General features: G+C 43.8%; 1 long non-coding RNA gene across 1 annotated transcript; it reads right to left on the bottom strand.

Moving 5' to 3' along the window:
- Positions 1-431: 431 nt before the first annotated feature.
- Positions 432-14723, bottom strand: LOC122565334 (uncharacterized). Its single transcript, XR_006316134.2, has 3 exons — positions 14603-14723; positions 9488-9589; positions 432-3617 (listed from the first exon to the last, which is right to left on the bottom strand). It is a non-coding gene; the product is annotated as an uncharacterized LOC122565334 (long non-coding RNA).
- Between the last annotated feature and the right edge of the window lie 2875 nt (positions 14724-17598).

The following is a 17598-nucleotide window of genomic DNA, read 5'->3' as shown; positions in this document are numbered from 1 at the left end:
GGAGTCATCAGGTGGAGCACAGTACTGATGATGTCCACCACAAGCTGTATTCCCTGCCATCACTTGCAGGACACCAGACACTAATTGCAACTGGAAAATGGTTGGGATTATAGGCAGGGTAGATGGAGACAGTGTCGGCTTGATCAGTGCCTTCAAATTCCCTCTGTCACCGTCCTCGCCCCAGCTCAATACATACCTCAACCTTCCTCCTACTGCCTTGACTGTCTTACCCTCTTTTCGCAATGATCCTCTCTTTGTTCCTACACCCCCCTCTTTCACCCTCCTCAACAATCAACACACAGACCTCCAGGACAGTGATGGGACTCCCACATCCCTTTGTGCTTTTGATTCCCTAGCCTTTCCCTGTTTAGAAACACGGGATCCTTGTCTGCTGGGTGCTATGACATTGAAAAGGGCAAATACGTGAAGCATGCACTTTCAAACAGCAACTCTATTTAATGTGCAATCACTTTATTGGGCATTTGCAATGCCTGCAGGGTAAACATTCTTCGACAATGCACACCAGGCCATCGGTGATTACAAATTCAATATTGGAATCTTAATGATACAAAAGTATGTGGGAATGATTTAAAAAGAGGTGAATGTTAGTCAAAAGTGACCCATAGTTTGTGAAACTTCCAAGTGTGCTATGGGAGGTGGAGACCATTGCTTCACCAACTGTCATGTAAGTATTTTACTGAATAGAATGAAAAGTTTCAGAGCCAGTGTGTGTGTGGGATGGAAAAAGGCCAGAGCACAGTAACACTCCCTTTTTAATGTGGTCCCTCAGCCAGCATGCCCCTTCACCAACTGGTGAACATACTGAGGCTAAAGCTGGATGAATGTGTGGAGGTGTGTGTGCGAAACGCATCTACAGACCCGGCCAGCAGTGACTATGTTCAGAGCCTGTTTTGCTCCTTCTGTTCCCGACACTGATTGATGCTAATAAGAGTCACGCGCCCTGCTGTTAGTGTGAGATCGGTCACCGGATGTGCCTTCCGAAGAAGGTGATGGTAGAAACAGGAGAACTGGGCCAATGATGAGCCCAGGAACAGCAGCAGGTCAATGTAGAGGCTGAAGAAGGTACAGTTCGGGAAGAGGTCACAGCCACACAACCTTTCAGGATGCATGGGGTCCACAGGAGACCAAGAAATTATCACTCCTGACCCCTTTTCTTCAGGATAAGTGAGGCAAAGTGTTGGTGCAAGCTCCATGTGTCCTGGATGGATCCATGTCAGATACAAGAGAGGGAATTGAGGGCTGCAGGAATGGGAGGCCATCTCTCCCTGTGGCTGTGTCAGTGACATTTGCTTTGAGCGTCAAAGCAACTGGTTCCTTCCAGGGAGCAGGAAGGGATTCCCCCCGTTGTGCACCCACAAAGGCATCAGGGCAGAGACCAGTGCCATCTGTACAAGGACACAGCGGTTCACTTCATTCCCCATGAAGAGGTCAGTGCTGCAGCCTGGGCAATAGGCCTCAGGAGCATAGCTGGCTTCACCCAGGCATTGAGTTCTTTATATAGTATCGACATGGCACTGAGAGGGCCATTTCAAAACACTGCAAAATTCATCAGCAGGAAGGGGTTTCAATCCATTAATGACTGGGTGATCTGCAACCACTGTTACCCCTTCCTGGAATTAGTTACCATTTCCCTGGCAGCTGTCATGATTTGGACATTCTGAAGCACTCTCATGTACCTTCTCCAGGTGCCATACAAGGCTGGTTAACGTATACTCAAGGCCAAGATAGATGAGTTTAATTAGGAAGAGAATCGAGGGTTTGGAGGAAAAGGCAGGAAAGTGGAGTTGAAGATTATCAGATCAGCTGTAGCTCATTGAATGGAGGAGCAGACTCAATGGGCTGAATGGCCTATTTCGGTTCCAATATCTCATGGTCTTTTGTCTGTAGGCATATGTGTGCAAGGGGACAGGTTACCATCATTTAGAGTTAAGAAACAGAATGAACTACCTAAACTTTATTTGGGGACTTCTTTCATAAAACTTCAATATTTATTTCACTTTTCTCCCAGTCCTTTATCTCTCCTGGTTTTCTTGTAGCATGTCCTGTTCATTTTCTCCAAGATAGAGGATGGGAGTTATGCTCAATGCTGCTGGGACCTGACAGGAGCATTGTCTTGAATAAGGATGTCTCACACTCAGGCTCTGTCTCTGGTGCTCGCTCTCTTTCGCTCTTGCGCACTCTCTATCACTCTCACGCTCTCCCTCTCTCTCGTGCTCTCTCTCTTTTTCTCTCCCTCTCTCTCGCATGCACGAGTAGTTGACCTTTGTTTGATGCCATTATATGGTGATGGCGCTGAATTTGTGAATCCATTGAGTGAGACATCTTGAACAGGAACCAATGCAGCTGGGGGCATAGTCTGGGAGAGTTTGTAGGAACGATGGTCAAAAGAATAGTCTTCTAAACCATGTTGCTGATCAACCAAAAGCCTAAGAATGGAATTCTGAACAATGACTCATGAGGGAAATGGGACAAACAAAACATCCTTGGAACTGGCAAGTGTTTGCAATTAGAGGTTGATGTCATCTTCTCTTGATGGCTAGAATGAATGAGTCATGCTATCTAAATAGACAGGGAGTATTTAGGAACAGGCCAAAGAAGGCTCTTTTATCTGGTTTGTTCTCTTGCTATCGTAATGTAGGGCTAAGAGAAGAAACATTCAGTATTTGACAAGTTGCCAGGCCCTCAAATGGCTTATTGAGATTTCCTGGTAAAGTGCTTGATTTGTGCCTGTTGAAATTGAATAGCATGCATAAACTTATGGCTCAGTCTGAATCACCTTCAGAAATGTAACAAACGGGAATCTTATTTGTTTCAGACGTTTAATTCTGATACTCTCAGTCCCAAAGGGATTCCCCTCGCCATTCGACATCAGTCAGGTAGGAGACAGGGAGGTCACAGAGAAGTGATTTAAACAGTAGAAAATTACTGTTTGCGCCTTCACCCTGAAGGTCTGCTGCTCTGCCTCTGAGTTGCAATGAGTGACCAACAGAATCTGTGGGACATTTATATCTAATACACAATCAGATCAGACAGTTTCACAGGTCTTCGAAAGTCCACTGCTTTACGTCATTTATATAAATGATGTGAAGATAGGGGCGATGGATAGTAAGTTTGTACATGACAAAAAATTGGCGGTGTAGTGGACAGCAAAGAAGATTATCTCAGAGTACGGGATCTTCATCAGATCAGCCAATGGGCTGAGAAGTGGCAGATGGAGTTAAATTTAGATAAATGTGAGGTGCTGTATTTTGGAAAGGCAAATTAGGGTAGTACTTATATACTTAATGGTAAAGCCCTGGGGAGTGTTGCTGAACAAAGGGACCCAAGAGTGCAGGTTCATAGTTCCTTGAAAGTGTAGTCGCAGATGGACAGGATAGTGAAGAAGGTGTAAGGTTTGTGAAGGCTTGTAGCTCAGGTTGAGGTTTAGGGTGTAGGTTTGCTCGCTGAGCTGTAGGTTTGATATCCAGACGTTTCATTACCTGGCGAGGTAACATCATCAGTGGCAACCTCCAAGTGAAGCGAAGCTGTTGTCTCCTGCTTTCTATTTATATCTTTCGCCTGGATGGGGTTCCTGGGGTTTGTGGTGATGTCATTTCCTGTTCGTGGGAAAAAAAAACAAAAAAAAATACAGTGCGCAGATTCCTCAAGAACAAACCACGACAAGTAGACCAAACACAGCCAGAAACCCCAACCACCTTACCATACATCAAAGAAGTTTCAGAAATGACAGCCAGACTACTAAGACCCCTCGGAATCCTAGTAGCACACAAACCCACCAACACTCTCAAACAAAAACTAACAAACTTAAAAGATTCAGTACAACCTATGGACAAAACCAACGTCATCTACAAAATTCCATGCAAGGACTGCCACAAACACTGCGTAGGACAAACAGGAAGAAAGTTAGCCACCAGGATACATGAACACCAGCGAGCCACAAAAAGACACGACCCTCTCTCCCTCATAGCCCTACACACGGATGAAAAAAATATCATTTCGACTGGGACAACACATCTATCCTGGGACAGGCTAAGCAAAGACATGCCAGAGAATTCCTAGAGGCCTGGCACTCCAACCACAATGCCATAAACAAACACATAGATCTAGATGCCATCTATCAACCCCTCAGAAAATGAACAGGAAATGACATCACCACAAACCCCAGGAACCCCATCCAGGACAAACATATAAATAGAAAGCAGGAGACAACAACTTCGCTTCACTTGGAGGTCGCCACTGATGATGTTACCTAGCCAGGTAATGAAACGTCTGGATATCAAACCTACAGCTCAGCGAGCAAACCTACACCCTAAAGTGAAGAAGGTGTTTGATATGCTTTCCTTTATTGGCCAATGCACTGAGTATAGGAGTTGGGAGGTCATGGTTGCAGCTGCACATTACATTGTGGATAAGCCACGTTTGTTATACTGTGTGCAATTCTGGTCTCCCCACGATAGGAAGGTTGTTGTCAAATTTGAAGGGATTCAGAAAAAATTTACAAGAATGTTGCCAGGGTTAGATGGTTTGAGCTATGGGGAGAAGCTGAATAGGTTGGGGCTATTTTTCCTGGAGCATTGGAGGCTGAGGTTTGTAAAATCATGAGAGGCATGAGGGGTGAATAGGCAAGGTCTTTTCCCTGAGGTGGGGAGTCCAAATCTAGAGGGCATAGGTTTACAGTGAGAGGGGAAAGATTTAAAAGGGATCGAAGGGTCAACATTTCACCCAGAGGGTGGTGTGCATATGGAATGAGCTGCCAGAGGGAGTGGTGGAGGTACAATTACAACATTTTAAAGGCATCTGGATGGGTACTTGAATAGGGAGGGTTTAGAGGGATATGGGCCAAATGCTGGTAAATGGGACTAAATTTATTTTGGCTATCTGGTGGACATGGACGAGTTGGACTAAAGTGTCTGTTTCCGTGTTGTACATCTCTGTGACTCGATAGGAAATTAGAGATCTTCAGAAGGAGGTTGACTCAGCTAAGAGTGCAAACTGTTAAGTTAACACAAGTTAAATATTTAAGTTGACATGAGAAATTGGAATGCAGCAGACAAAGTTTCTGAGCAGAGAATTAGAAAGGTTACTTTATAACAGAAAGAGAACTTTCATCAAGTAACATTCCTCAAATCCTCAGAATTTCTAAAGGTGTTACAGCCAATGAATTATTTTTGTAATGTGGGAATTGATTTTTAGATAATGTAATGCACACAGTAATATAACAAATGACCAGCAATCACAGCTTGTGTTGAATAAAACTGTTTTGGTAATTTTGTTTTTATTTATTCAAGGAATGTGAGTGTCGCTGGCTGGCCATCATTTATTGACCATTCCTAGTTACCTTTGAGAAGGTGGTGGTGAGCTGCCTTCTTGAATGCTGTAATCCATTTGGCGAGGGTACAGCCATAATACCGTTAAAGGGCAAGTTTCAGAGGCTTGACCCAATGACACCAAAGGAACGATAGTCATAGAATCGTAGAGCCCCTACAGTGTGGAAACAGGTCATTTGGCCTATCAAGTCCCCTTCAACCTTCCAAAGAGTATCCCACCCAGACCTAGCCCCTAATCTATCCCTGTAAATCTGCATTTCACATGGCTCATCCACCTGGCCTGCACATCCCTGGACACATTGGGCAATTTAGCATGGCCAATCTACCTAACCTGCACATCTTTGGACTGTGGGAGGAAATCGGAGTACCCGGAGGAAATCACTGCAAAACCGGGAGAATGTCCAAACTCCATACAGCCAGTCACTTGAACCCCTGAATCCCTGGTGCTGCGAGGCAACAGTACTAACCACTGAGCTACCCTGCTGCCCCCAATATATAAGGAGAAAGTGAGGTCTGCAGATGCTAGAGATCAGAGCTGAAAATGTGTTGCTGGAAAAGCGCAGCAGGTCAGGCAGCATCCAGGGAACAGGAGAATCGACGTTTCGGGCATAAGCCCTTCTTCAGGAATCCTGAAGAAGGGTTTATGCCCGAAACGTCGATTCTCCTGTTCCCTGGATGCTGCCTGACCTGCTGCGCTTTTCCAGCAACACATTTTCAGCCCCCAATATATACCCAAGTCTGAATAGTGAGTGGCTTAGGGGGGATTTTACAGGAAGTGATTTAGCCATGTTTTTATTATCCTTATCCTTCTGGATGGAAATGGTTGTGAGGTTGGAAGATGACCAACGTTGGACATCTCATTGCTACTGCGCATCTTCAAACAGTGCTGTGAATCCTTTTGCAGCTGCTTGGACAGGCAAACAAGGCCTCTGTTTAAAGTTTGACCTGGAAAATGGAACTTCCACCTATTCAGTACTCTCTCAGAGTTGCAGCAACGTGTCGACCCAGATTATGAGTTCAAATCTTGGAAATGGGTTTATATTTGTTAGCTTCGGACTCAGAGGCAAGAGTGCAATCAACATTTGGAGAGTTTGCATAGAATTAGAGGAGCCATTGGCCCAGAGATGATGCCATTGCATGCATGCTATGGCAGCATGGGATCAAATGTCACCATGCCAACTGGTGAGATATTTACACTGAAGTAATAAAAAATCTGGAATTGAAAATCAGCCTCTTTAATGCTGAGCACAAGACTATCCATCTATTGTCATAAAAACCTATCTGATTCCCTGAGAGAAGGAGATAGGCCACCTTTACCCAGTCTGGCCTACATGTGACTCCTGACCTACAGCAATGTGATAGACTCTTAATTGCCCTCTGGCTAACTAGTGATGGGCAATAATTGCTGGCCTAACTATTGACGCCATATCTCATGAACAAATTAAAAGAAAGCTAATGGGGACTAGCTATTGGTTTCCCCACAGGTGAATCCAAGTTCACTGATGATATCACCGTAGTCAGTTGGATTTTAGATGGTGACGAAACAGACTACAGACAGGAGGTGGAAGATGTGGAAAATGGTGCACTGAGAACAACCTAGCTCTCAATGCCAGCAAAACCAAAGAACTCATTATTATCTTTCAGCAGGATGTTACTCATGCCCCCCGCTACACATTAACAGTTCAGAGGTGGAACAAGTGGAGAGTGTCAAGCTCCTGGGAGTGGTCATCCACAACAAGCTTTCTTGAACTCTTCTTTTGGATGCACTGGTTACAAAGGTCCAACAAAGTCTCCTCTTCCTCAGGCAGCTGAGGAAATTTGGCTTGACGGTGCATACCCTTGCCAACTATTATAGGTGGGTAAAAACAATGACTGCAGATGCTGGAAACCAGATTCTGGATTAGAGTGGCGCTGGAAAAGCACAGCAGTTCAGGCAGCATCCGCGGAGCAGGGAAATCATTGCCATTCACTATTCAGACTTGGATATATATTGGGGGCAGCAGGATGGAAATTTCCCTGCTCCTCGGATGCTGCCTGAACTGCTGTGCTTTTCCAGCACCACTCTAATCCAGAACTTTAATAGGTGTGCCATCGAGTGCATTCTGTCTGAATGTAATCACTACCTGTCCTGAAGAAGGGCTTATGTCCGAAACGTCGATTCTCCTGTTCCCTGGATGCTGCCTGAACTGCTGCGCTTTTCCAGCAACACATTTTCAGCTCTGATCTCCAGCATCTGCAGACCTCACTTTCTCCTCACTACCTAGTAAGGCAACAGTACCATTCAAGATCAGATTCGGTTACAGAGAGTGGTGAACTCGCCCCAGACAATCACAAAGGCCAACCTCCCATTTATAGAATCCATCTATCAGGCCCACTGTCAAGGAAAGGCCACCAGCATTCTTAAAGATCCATCCCACCCTGGCAATGTTTTTCTACAACCTCTAACATTGGGGAGAAGGTACAGCACCAGCTGGTTTCAAAACAGTTTCTATCCTACTGTTAGAATACTAAATGGACTCACAAACTCTTAACATTTGCCTGTACCTGTGTTTTTGTTTTTGCCGCTGTTTACCTATTATTTACTTATCTATGCTACTTAACTGTGTGATCTGCCTGTATTGCTCACAAGACAAAGCTTTTCACTGTGTCTTAATATATGTGACAATTCAACTCAATTCAATTCAAGTTCAATTATCATAAGCTTTCTCAGAAGGTTATATGCCTGTGCTTTTGTGTGATATATAATCTCATTATTAGAAGCTGCCATTTATCAGTGCTATGCCATTTGAAAAAGCTATATAAGCTAACTAAAATGTACAGTGACCTTAAATACCGGGCAAAATGTTCCAAAGTAAAACCCATCAAATATTGAAATATTCCACTGCACATTTCTTTTAATTTTGACTTAATTTATTATTGTCATATGTACCAAGATACGGTGAAAAGTATTGTTTTGTGTGTTATCCAAGCAACTCATACCTTTCATATGTATATCAGGATAATAGAACAGAATACAGTCGGTTCTGCTATAAAGCAATGGTTCCATTCCTGTCAATCCCACGTTGTAAGAAAATCATGCAATAGCAGCACAATCTAAACTAATGGGGCCGGAATCACTTTATAATCAATACATACTTTAAAAGTTTGCACTTTAGAAACAATGTCCCCAATTCGTCAATCATGTTACAGCGAATTTGCATTGATGAAAGGCACATTATAGCAGAACAACCTATACAGTGTTACAGCTACAAAGAAGATGCAAAGAAAATATATGAGAGGTCCATTCAACAGTCTGATAACAGTGGAGAAGAACCTGTTCTTGAATCTACTGGACTATATTTTCAATTCTACAATATTTTTAGATTAGTTGATGCTGTCTTCCTAAGTACTTCTTTTTCAGTGCTTAACTGGAGCATGAACATTTTTAATTTCAAGCGAATTAATCAAGATATTAATTACATAATTGTGGCTCCCATTACTTCTTTGTCCAACCTATTTTTGTGATGTCACTGAGAAGTTATCCACTTCACTCGATAGTTTTGTCTTTTGGCTGGAAATAATCTGGTTAGTATAACTGTAGGCTTACTACAGTAGGTAGTAGTTCAGGAAGCATTCAGGGCCTTTCCTGATGAAGGGCTTTTGCCCGAAACGTCAATTTACCTGCTCCTCGGATGCTGCCTGATGTGCTGTGCTTTTCCAACACTATTCTAATTTTGACTTTAATCTCCAGAATCTGCGGTAGGTAGTATATACTTTAGGTTGCATAATCAGGCAGTTCAAAGGTACTTTTAGGCATCTGACAGCCTCAGCTGTGAATAGCAGATTGCCAGTTATCTGATGCAGAATTCAAGAAGAGGTTTATCTGATTTTTAAAATTTACATTTCGTATATAGCTTATGGATTCCAACTTGGTCATGAAATTATAATTATAAGAATCATTCATTTGGGCGTTATTCCTAGAAATAAGAATTAGATAGTGCAACTTAAGCTAATAAGATTGTGAGAAAGATAATCATCAATGTTTCTTAAAAAACGTAAGGGCTGAATTTTACCAGAAACTGGTAATTCTGTTAAATTACATGGAGGGTTTTTCTTCACAATATCTAACAGCCTGTCACGTGCAATCTTCCCAAACTCACCTTATTGCCTAAGCATGATGCTCTTTTGCAGTTTGTGCGTTGTTTTCTCTGTAAGCAAAAGTACTCGTCACTTGGATCTTCCAGGATGTCTGGCACTTGCACCTAATTAAAATGCACCAGGTCAACAGCTATCAGTGTGAAACTGCCCTGCAATGTTCCTTGTCGTTTTCCCCCAAATATGTCCAGCAAAGGGAAATTGGCACCCTGCTTCACAGACTGAGACCTGACGATCTCGGAGGAGCTGATGCAGAAGACAGACATCTTCTTCCCTTGGTACCAGCAGAAAGAAAATTACAGAAGCAGACCTTGCCATCTTGGTCCAAGGTCACCATTGGAGTCAGGGCGTTATGCACCATCCACAGGACGGCCCAACAATGCCAATAACCCTCTCACTGCTGCATATTTTCACTGCTTCCTCACTGTCACTCTGTCTCTGCTAGACCACAAAGCTCCAGATTTTTCACTCTCATTATTGCATGCAACATCTTCCCTCCCTCACTCTTATCCCCACTTTCCTCCTACACTGCTCATCTGTTTAGAATTGTTGGAATTCAGCAAGTAGGAGAATGGGAAATTGTATATAAATGGCGTGGAATTACCAAACGTGAGTTATTATTACATGCCAATTCATGCAAATAGGCTTCACACTGCTCACAAGCAAGAATCACATCTCACCATTCAATACTAGGTCAGAAAACCACACATTTTGCTCTCAATGGCAAGAAGCTCATCAATAATGTCCTTATGGTTATCGAACTTTCTCACCAACATCCACATTGCTCAGTGCCTGTGAAGATTGCACTTTATGATACCACCCAGATAACCATTGATTTATCTTTCCTTGTTTGGTTTCAACTGACTTTTACTACAGAGCTATTCCATGAGGGCAGACAGTCCAGTAGCACTTTATCCAAGTAATTCATCAAGTGTCATGGTTGACGTGAGTGTATATGGGAACTTCCATCATGGAGGGCTCAGGCCTGACCTCAGCCTGGCTGACACACGCTCATTTCAGTGGGACAAAATACATCATGATCAGGAACTGGAACAGTGACTAATTATTCTCTCCATCACCTAGGAATGCTGAGGTCAATGGTATTCCAGTCCCAGTTGAGATCATAGAACATAGCACATTACAGCACAGTTTAGGCCTTCCGGCCCTCAATGTTGCGCCGACCTGAGGAACCAATTTGAAGCCTATCTATCTACACTATCCATTTTCATCCATACGTTTGTCCAAAGACCATTTAAATACCCTTAAAGTTGGCAAATCTACTTCTGTTGCAGGCAGCGCGTTCTACACCCCTACTACTCTCTGAGGAAAGAAACTATCTCGGACATCTGTCCTATATCTGTTACCCCTCAATTTAAAGCTATGTCACCTCGTGCTAGCCATCACCATCTGAGAAAAAAAGGCTCTCCCTGTCCACCCAATCTAACCCTCTGATTATCTTATATGTCTCAATTAAGTCACCCCTCAACCTTCTTCTCTCTAATGAAAATAGCCTCAAGACCCTCAGCCTTTCCTCATAAGACCTTCCCTCCATACCAGGCAACATCCGAGTAAATCTCCTCTAAACCCTTTCCAAAGCTTCCACATCCTTCCTATAATGTGATGGTGACCAGAACTGTACACAAGTGTGGCCGCACCAGAGTTTTGTACAGTTGCAACATGACTGTCATGGCTCTGAAACTCAATCCCTCTACCAGTAAAGACTAACACACCATAAACCTTCTTAACAACTCAATCAACCTGGGTGGCAACTTTCAGGGATCTATGTATATGTACACCGAGATCTCTCTTCTCATCTACACAACCAAGAACCTTACCATTAGCCCAGCACTCTTTATTCCTGTTGATCCTTCCAAAGTGAACCGCCTCACACTTTTCCACATTAAACTCCATTTGCCACCTCTCAGCCCAGCTCTGCAGCTTATCTATGCCCTTCTGTAACCTGCAACATCCTTCAGCACTATCCACAACTCCACCGACCATAGTGTTGTCTGCAAATTTACTAACCCATCCTTCTGCGCCCTCATCTAGGTCATTTATAAAAATGACCAAAAGCAGCGGCCCCAAAACAAATCTTTGCGGTACACCAGTAGTAATTGAACTCCAGCAAGAACATTTCCCATCAACCACCACCTTCTGTCTTCTTTCAGCTAGCCAATTTGTGATCCAAATCGCTAAATCACCCTCAATCCCACACCTCCATATTTTGTGCAATAGTCTAACATGGGGAATCTTATCAAACATCTTACTGAAATCCATATACACCATATCAACTGCTTTACCCTCACCTGTTTGGCCACCATCTCAAAGAACTCAATAAGGTTTGGGAGGCATGACCTACCCTTCACAAAATCATGTTGACTATCCCTAATCAACTTATTCCTCTCTAGATGGTTATAAGTCGTATTTCTTATAACTTTTTCCAACACTTTACTCACAACCGAGGTAAGGCTCACTGGTCTATAATTTCCAGGGTTGTCTCTACTCCCCTCCTTGAACAAGGGGACAACATTTGCTATCATCCAGTCTTCTGGCACTATTCCTGTAGACAATGACGACATAAAGATCAAAACCAAAGCCTGTGCAATCTCCTCCCTAGCTTCCCAGATCATCCTAGGATAAATCCCATCCGGCCCAGGGGACTTATCTATTTTCATACTTTCCAGAATTGCTAAAACCTCCTCCTTGTGCACCTCAATCCCATCTAGTCTCGTAGCCTGCAACTTCGTATTCTCCTTGACAACCTTGTCTTTCTCCAGTGTGATTACTGGCAAAACATATTCATTTAGCGCTTCCCCTATCTCCTCAGACTCCCAGCACAACTTCCCACTACTACCCTTGATTGGCCCTAATCTTTCTCTAGTCATTCTTTTATTCCCGATATACCTTTAGAAAGCTTTAGGGTTTTCCTTGATCCTACTTGCCAATGACTTTTCATCTCCCCTCCTGACTCTTCTTAGCTCTCTCTTTAGGTCCTTCCTGCCTAACTTGTAAATCTCACGTTCCCTAACTGAGCCTTCACGTCTCATCCTGACATAAGCCACCTTCATCCTCAACTTTTCAAGAGATTCAACTTTTTTAGTAAACCACAGCTCTCTTGCTCGACCACTTCCTCTCTGCCTGGCAGGTACATACTTATCAAGGACATGCAGTAGCTGTTCCTTCAATAAGCTCCACATTTCAATTGTGTCCATCCATTGCAGTTTCTTTCCCCATCCAATGCATCCTAAATCTTGCCTAATCGCAGCCATAACTCTTGCCTATCCCTTTCAATCGCTAAAGTCAATATAACTTGTGGTCACTATCACAAAAGTGCTCACCCAGCTCCAAATGTAACACCTGGCCAGGTTCATTACCCAGCACCAAATCCAGTGTTGCCTTGCCCCTTGTTGGCTTGTCTATATACTGTGTCAGGAAACCATCCTGCATGCATTGGATAAAAACTGACCCATCTAAAGCACTCAAACTATAGTATTTCCAGTCAATATTTGGAAAGTTAAAGCCCCCATAACAACTACCCTGTTACTCTTGCTCCTACTCAGAATTATCTTTGCTATCCTTTCTTCTACATCTCTGGAACTATTCAGAAGCCTATAGAAAACCCCCCAACAGGTTGACCTCTCCTTTCTAGTTTGTAACCTGAGCCCATCTTACCTCAGTAGACGAGTCCTCAAATGTCCTTTCTGCCATCGTAATACTGTCCTTGACTAACAATGCCATACTTCCCCTCTTTTACCATCTTCTCTGTTCTTACTGAAACATCCCAGAACCTATAACAACCTATAATAACCCTGCTCTATCCATGTCTCTGAAGTGGCCACAACATCGGAGTCCCAGGTACCAACCAATGCGGCAAGTTCACCCATCTTATTCCGGATGCTCCTGGCATTGAAGTAAACACACTTCAAACTACCTTCCTGCTTGCCGGTGAACTCTTGTGACTTGAAACCTCATTTCTGACTTCCCTACCCTCAACCTCCTGGACAGTGGAACTACAATTTAGGTTCCCATCTCCTGCTGAATTAGTTTAAAATCTCCCAAAAAGCATTAGGAAAGTTCCCCCCAGGATATTGGTACCCATCCAGTTCAGGTGTAGACCATCCTGTTTGTAGAGGTCCCACCTACCCCAGAATAAGCCCTAATTGTCCAGGTAACTGAAGCCCTCCCTCATGCACCATCCCTGTAGCCACATGCTCAACTCCTCTCTCTCCCTAGCACGTGGCACGGGTAACAAACCAGAGATAACAACTCTGTTTATTCTGGCTCTAAGCTTCCACCCCAGTTTCCTGAATTTCCCCATCCCTTTTCCTGGCTATGTCATTGGTGCCTATGTGGACAATGACTTGGGGCTGCTCCCTCTCCCACTCAAGGATCCCGAAAACACGATCCGAGACATCATGAACCCTGGCACCTGGGAGGCAACGCACCAAGCATGAGTCTCTCTTATTCCCACAGAACCTATCTGTCCCCCTAACTATGGAGTCCTCAATCACTAATGCTCTGCTCATCTCCCCGCTTTCCTTCTGAGCAATAGGGACAGACTCTGTGCAGAGACCTGTACCCCATGGCTTACCCCTGGTAAGTCATCTCCCCCAATAGTATTCAAGACTGTGTACTTGTTATTGAGGGGAACGGCCACAGGGGCTCCCTGCACTGACTGCTGGTTTCCTTTCTGTCCCCTGACTGTAACCCATCTGCCTCTCGCTTGCAGCTGAGGTGTGGCAACCTCCCAGTAATTCCTGTCAATAACCCCCACCGCCTCCCGAATGATCCGAAGTTCATCCTGCTCCAGCTCCAGTTCCCTAACATGGTTTTTGAGGAGCTGGAGTTGGGTGCACTTCCCGCAGATGAAGTCAGCAGGGACACTAGTGGTGACCCTTACCTCCCATATTCTGCAGGAGGAACATTCAACTGCTCTCACCTCCATTCCCATTATTCTAAATTCCCAAAGAGACTGTAAAAGAAAAAAAAAACAGACTAGTAATCTTACCAATCCAGTGCACAGCAGCTTGTTTTTTGGTTCATGGAGGAGAATGCGTGGGAATCCCTACCTAAGTAGTGTTTCAGATAACGCAACCACCCAACTATATAACTTCACTTACTCAGCAGTCTCGTGTCCATTCCTGCTCAGCGTGTGTTCCACCTAATCATGAGGTAAGTTTTTAAATCAGTGATTCACTTTCCTGTCAGCCTCATGGTCGACGCTCCCGCTCTTCCTGCTGCTGAAACAAAAATAGGATAAATAATATTTATCTTGTTCTTACCTCAGTGATAATACGGACTGCTAAAGAATTTGGATAAGTAATATTATGGTAGTGTGGAATTGAACTGAATTGAATCGAATCGCATTTATTGTTACGTGTACCGAGGCACAGTGAAAAGCTTTGTCTTGTGAGCAACACAGGCAGATCACATAGTTAAGTTGCATAGAAAGTAAATAATAGGTAAACAGCGACAAAAACATCGGTACAGGCGAATGTGAAGAGTTTGTGAGCCCATTCAGTATTCTAACAACAGTAGTGTAGAAACTGTTGCAAAACCGGCTGTAGAAAAACATTGCTAGGGTGGGATGGATCTTTGAGAATGCTGGCAGCCTTTCCTTGACAGTGGGCCTGGTAGATGGATTCTATAGATGAGGGAAAAGCCTTTGTGATTGTCCGGGCTGAGTTCACCACTCTCTATAACCGTCTCTGATCTTGAATTGTACCGTTGCCATACCAAGTAGTGATACATCCAGACAGAATGCTCTCGATGGGGCACCTATAAAAGTTGGCAAAGGTATTCACCTTAATGCCTCAGCTGCCTGAGGAAGAAGAGATGTTGTTGGACCTTTGTAACCAGTGTGTCTACATGAAGAGTTCAAGAAAGCTTGTTGTGTGACCACTCCCAGGAGCTTGACACTCTCCATTTGTTCCAGCTCTGTGCTGTTAAGTTTTGGGGGGGCATAAGTAATATCCCGATGAAAGATAATAATGAGTTCCTTGGTTTTGCCGGCATTGAGAGTTAGGTTGTTCACAGTGCACCATTTTTCCAGGTCTTCCACCTCCTGTTCGTGGTCTGTTTCGTCGCCATCTGAGATTCGACCGACTATGGTCGTGTCATCGGCGAACTTGTAAATAGCATTAGTCTGGTATTTGGCAACGCAGTCATGGGAATACAGCGAGTACAATAGGGGGCTGAGTACGCACCGCTGGGGGGCTCCAGTGTTGAGTGTTAGTGATGATGAAATATTGTCCCCAATCTTCACTGATTGTGGCCTGTGGGTCAGGAAACTGAGGATCCCATTGCAGAGAGCGGGACTTAGTCCGAGATCACTAAGTTTAGTAATCAGTCTCAAGGGTTTAATGGTGTTGAAGGCTGAACTGTAGTCAATGAGTAGGATTCTTACGTAGCTGTTCTTGGTGTCAAGATGTTCAAGGGAGGAGTGAAGAGCAAGTGATGTGGCATCTGAAGTGGATCTGTTGGTCCGATAGGCAAATTGGAGTGGGTCAAGAGTAGTGGGGAGGCTGGAGTTGATTAATGCCATGATCAGCCTTTCAAAGCACTTCATGACCACCGAAGTTAGGGCCACTGGGTGGTCGTCATTGAGACATGCTGCATGAGCCTTCTTAGGCACAGGGATGATGTTGGCCCTCTTGAAACAGGCAGGGAGAGGTTGAAGATGTCCGAAAAAACCTCTGCCAGTTGATCTGCGCATGTTCTGAGTGTGCGGCCTGGTACTCCGTCTGGTCCTATTGCTTTCCTTGGATTAACATGAAGGAAAATTGATCTGACCTCTGATGCAGTGACTGTTGGAATAGTTATAAATGTTGACAAAAAACATATCCAACTTCTTTAACTACAGCAGTACAGTTCCAGATGTGACTTGTACTCACGTAAGCAATAAATCCCTGCTTGATAATTACATGGCGTAAACACAGATGGTTTTAATTTTGGAACAACTATCTTAATCCAAGTGAAACTATAATAAAGCATGTAATCATAATATCTACTTTGACTTTGTTACCATCCCTATAACAATTGCTTTGCCTGTCTGTAACTCAAATATTACATTCAATTGTTCATGAAGTACTGAGCTGGATTCCTCATATCTTTATGTCCCTGCAGCTCCCAACTATTTCAATGGCACACAGTTTCCAGTCAGCTGTTTGATCTAAGAATCTAGACTGGGTTCAATGGTGTCACTTTTAATCCTTACTATTGTTGCTACAAAGTAAGTCCCATTCCCTTTCAGTTATCCATTTGGATATGAAGCATGTGGGTGGCACGGTGGCACAGTGGTTAGCACTGCTGCCTCATGGTGCCAGAGACCCGGGTTCAATTCCCGCCTCAGGCGACTGACTGTGTGGAGTTTGCACATTCTCCCCGTGTCTGCGTGGGTTTCCTCCGGGTGCTCCGGTTTCCTCCCACAGTCCAAAGATGTGCAGCTCAAGTGAATTGGCCATGCTAAATTGCCCGTAGTGTTAGGTAAGGGGTAAATGTAGGGATATGGGTGGGTTGCGCTTCGGCGGGTCGGTGTGGACTTGTTGGGCTGAAGGGCCTGTTTCCACACTGTAATGTAATCTAAAAAAAGTACACTTCCACTATTCTCTTACCTTCTTTAAATATGCTGTTTATTCTGTACTGACCTGCCTGTCATTTTGAACCAGCAGGTCTGTACACCATTTTCCAAGTCAAAAATGTTTCTTCTATTGACTATGGTTGGGAATGAAAAGAAGGCCAAAAAAGAAGTGCTGTTCACCATAGAATCTAACAAGCTAGAAGAGAACTGTATTGATGAGTGAATATTTGGCTACAACATTGATCTGGCCACAACACCAACCCAAATCCCTAGGATAACATAGTTTAAGTAATTGCAATGGCCACCTCTGCTGTGGTGTTATGGGACTCAACTCAGATCCAGCATAATCTAAGGATGATCCAGTTCTCTATAATTCTGCTGAGTTTGTATTAATTAAACATTTAAAATGTTTCCTTTTCAAAAGAAGACTGCTTTAAAGTGGTTCCAAATCATTGATTTTACGCTGCCACACACATTCTGACCTGCTCACCCAGTAATGCTCACATTAATCTGATTCACAATGTACATTTTAAAATC

Source organism: Chiloscyllium plagiosum, unplaced genomic scaffold (assembly GCF_037043375.1).
Source record: "Chiloscyllium plagiosum isolate Xiang-an unplaced genomic scaffold, Cpla_swu_hap1 HiC_scaffold_2, whole genome shotgun sequence".
NCBI lineage: Eukaryota > Metazoa > Chordata > Chondrichthyes > Orectolobiformes > Hemiscylliidae > Chiloscyllium > Chiloscyllium plagiosum.
This window is presented reverse-complemented; position numbering and strand designations above follow the sequence as displayed.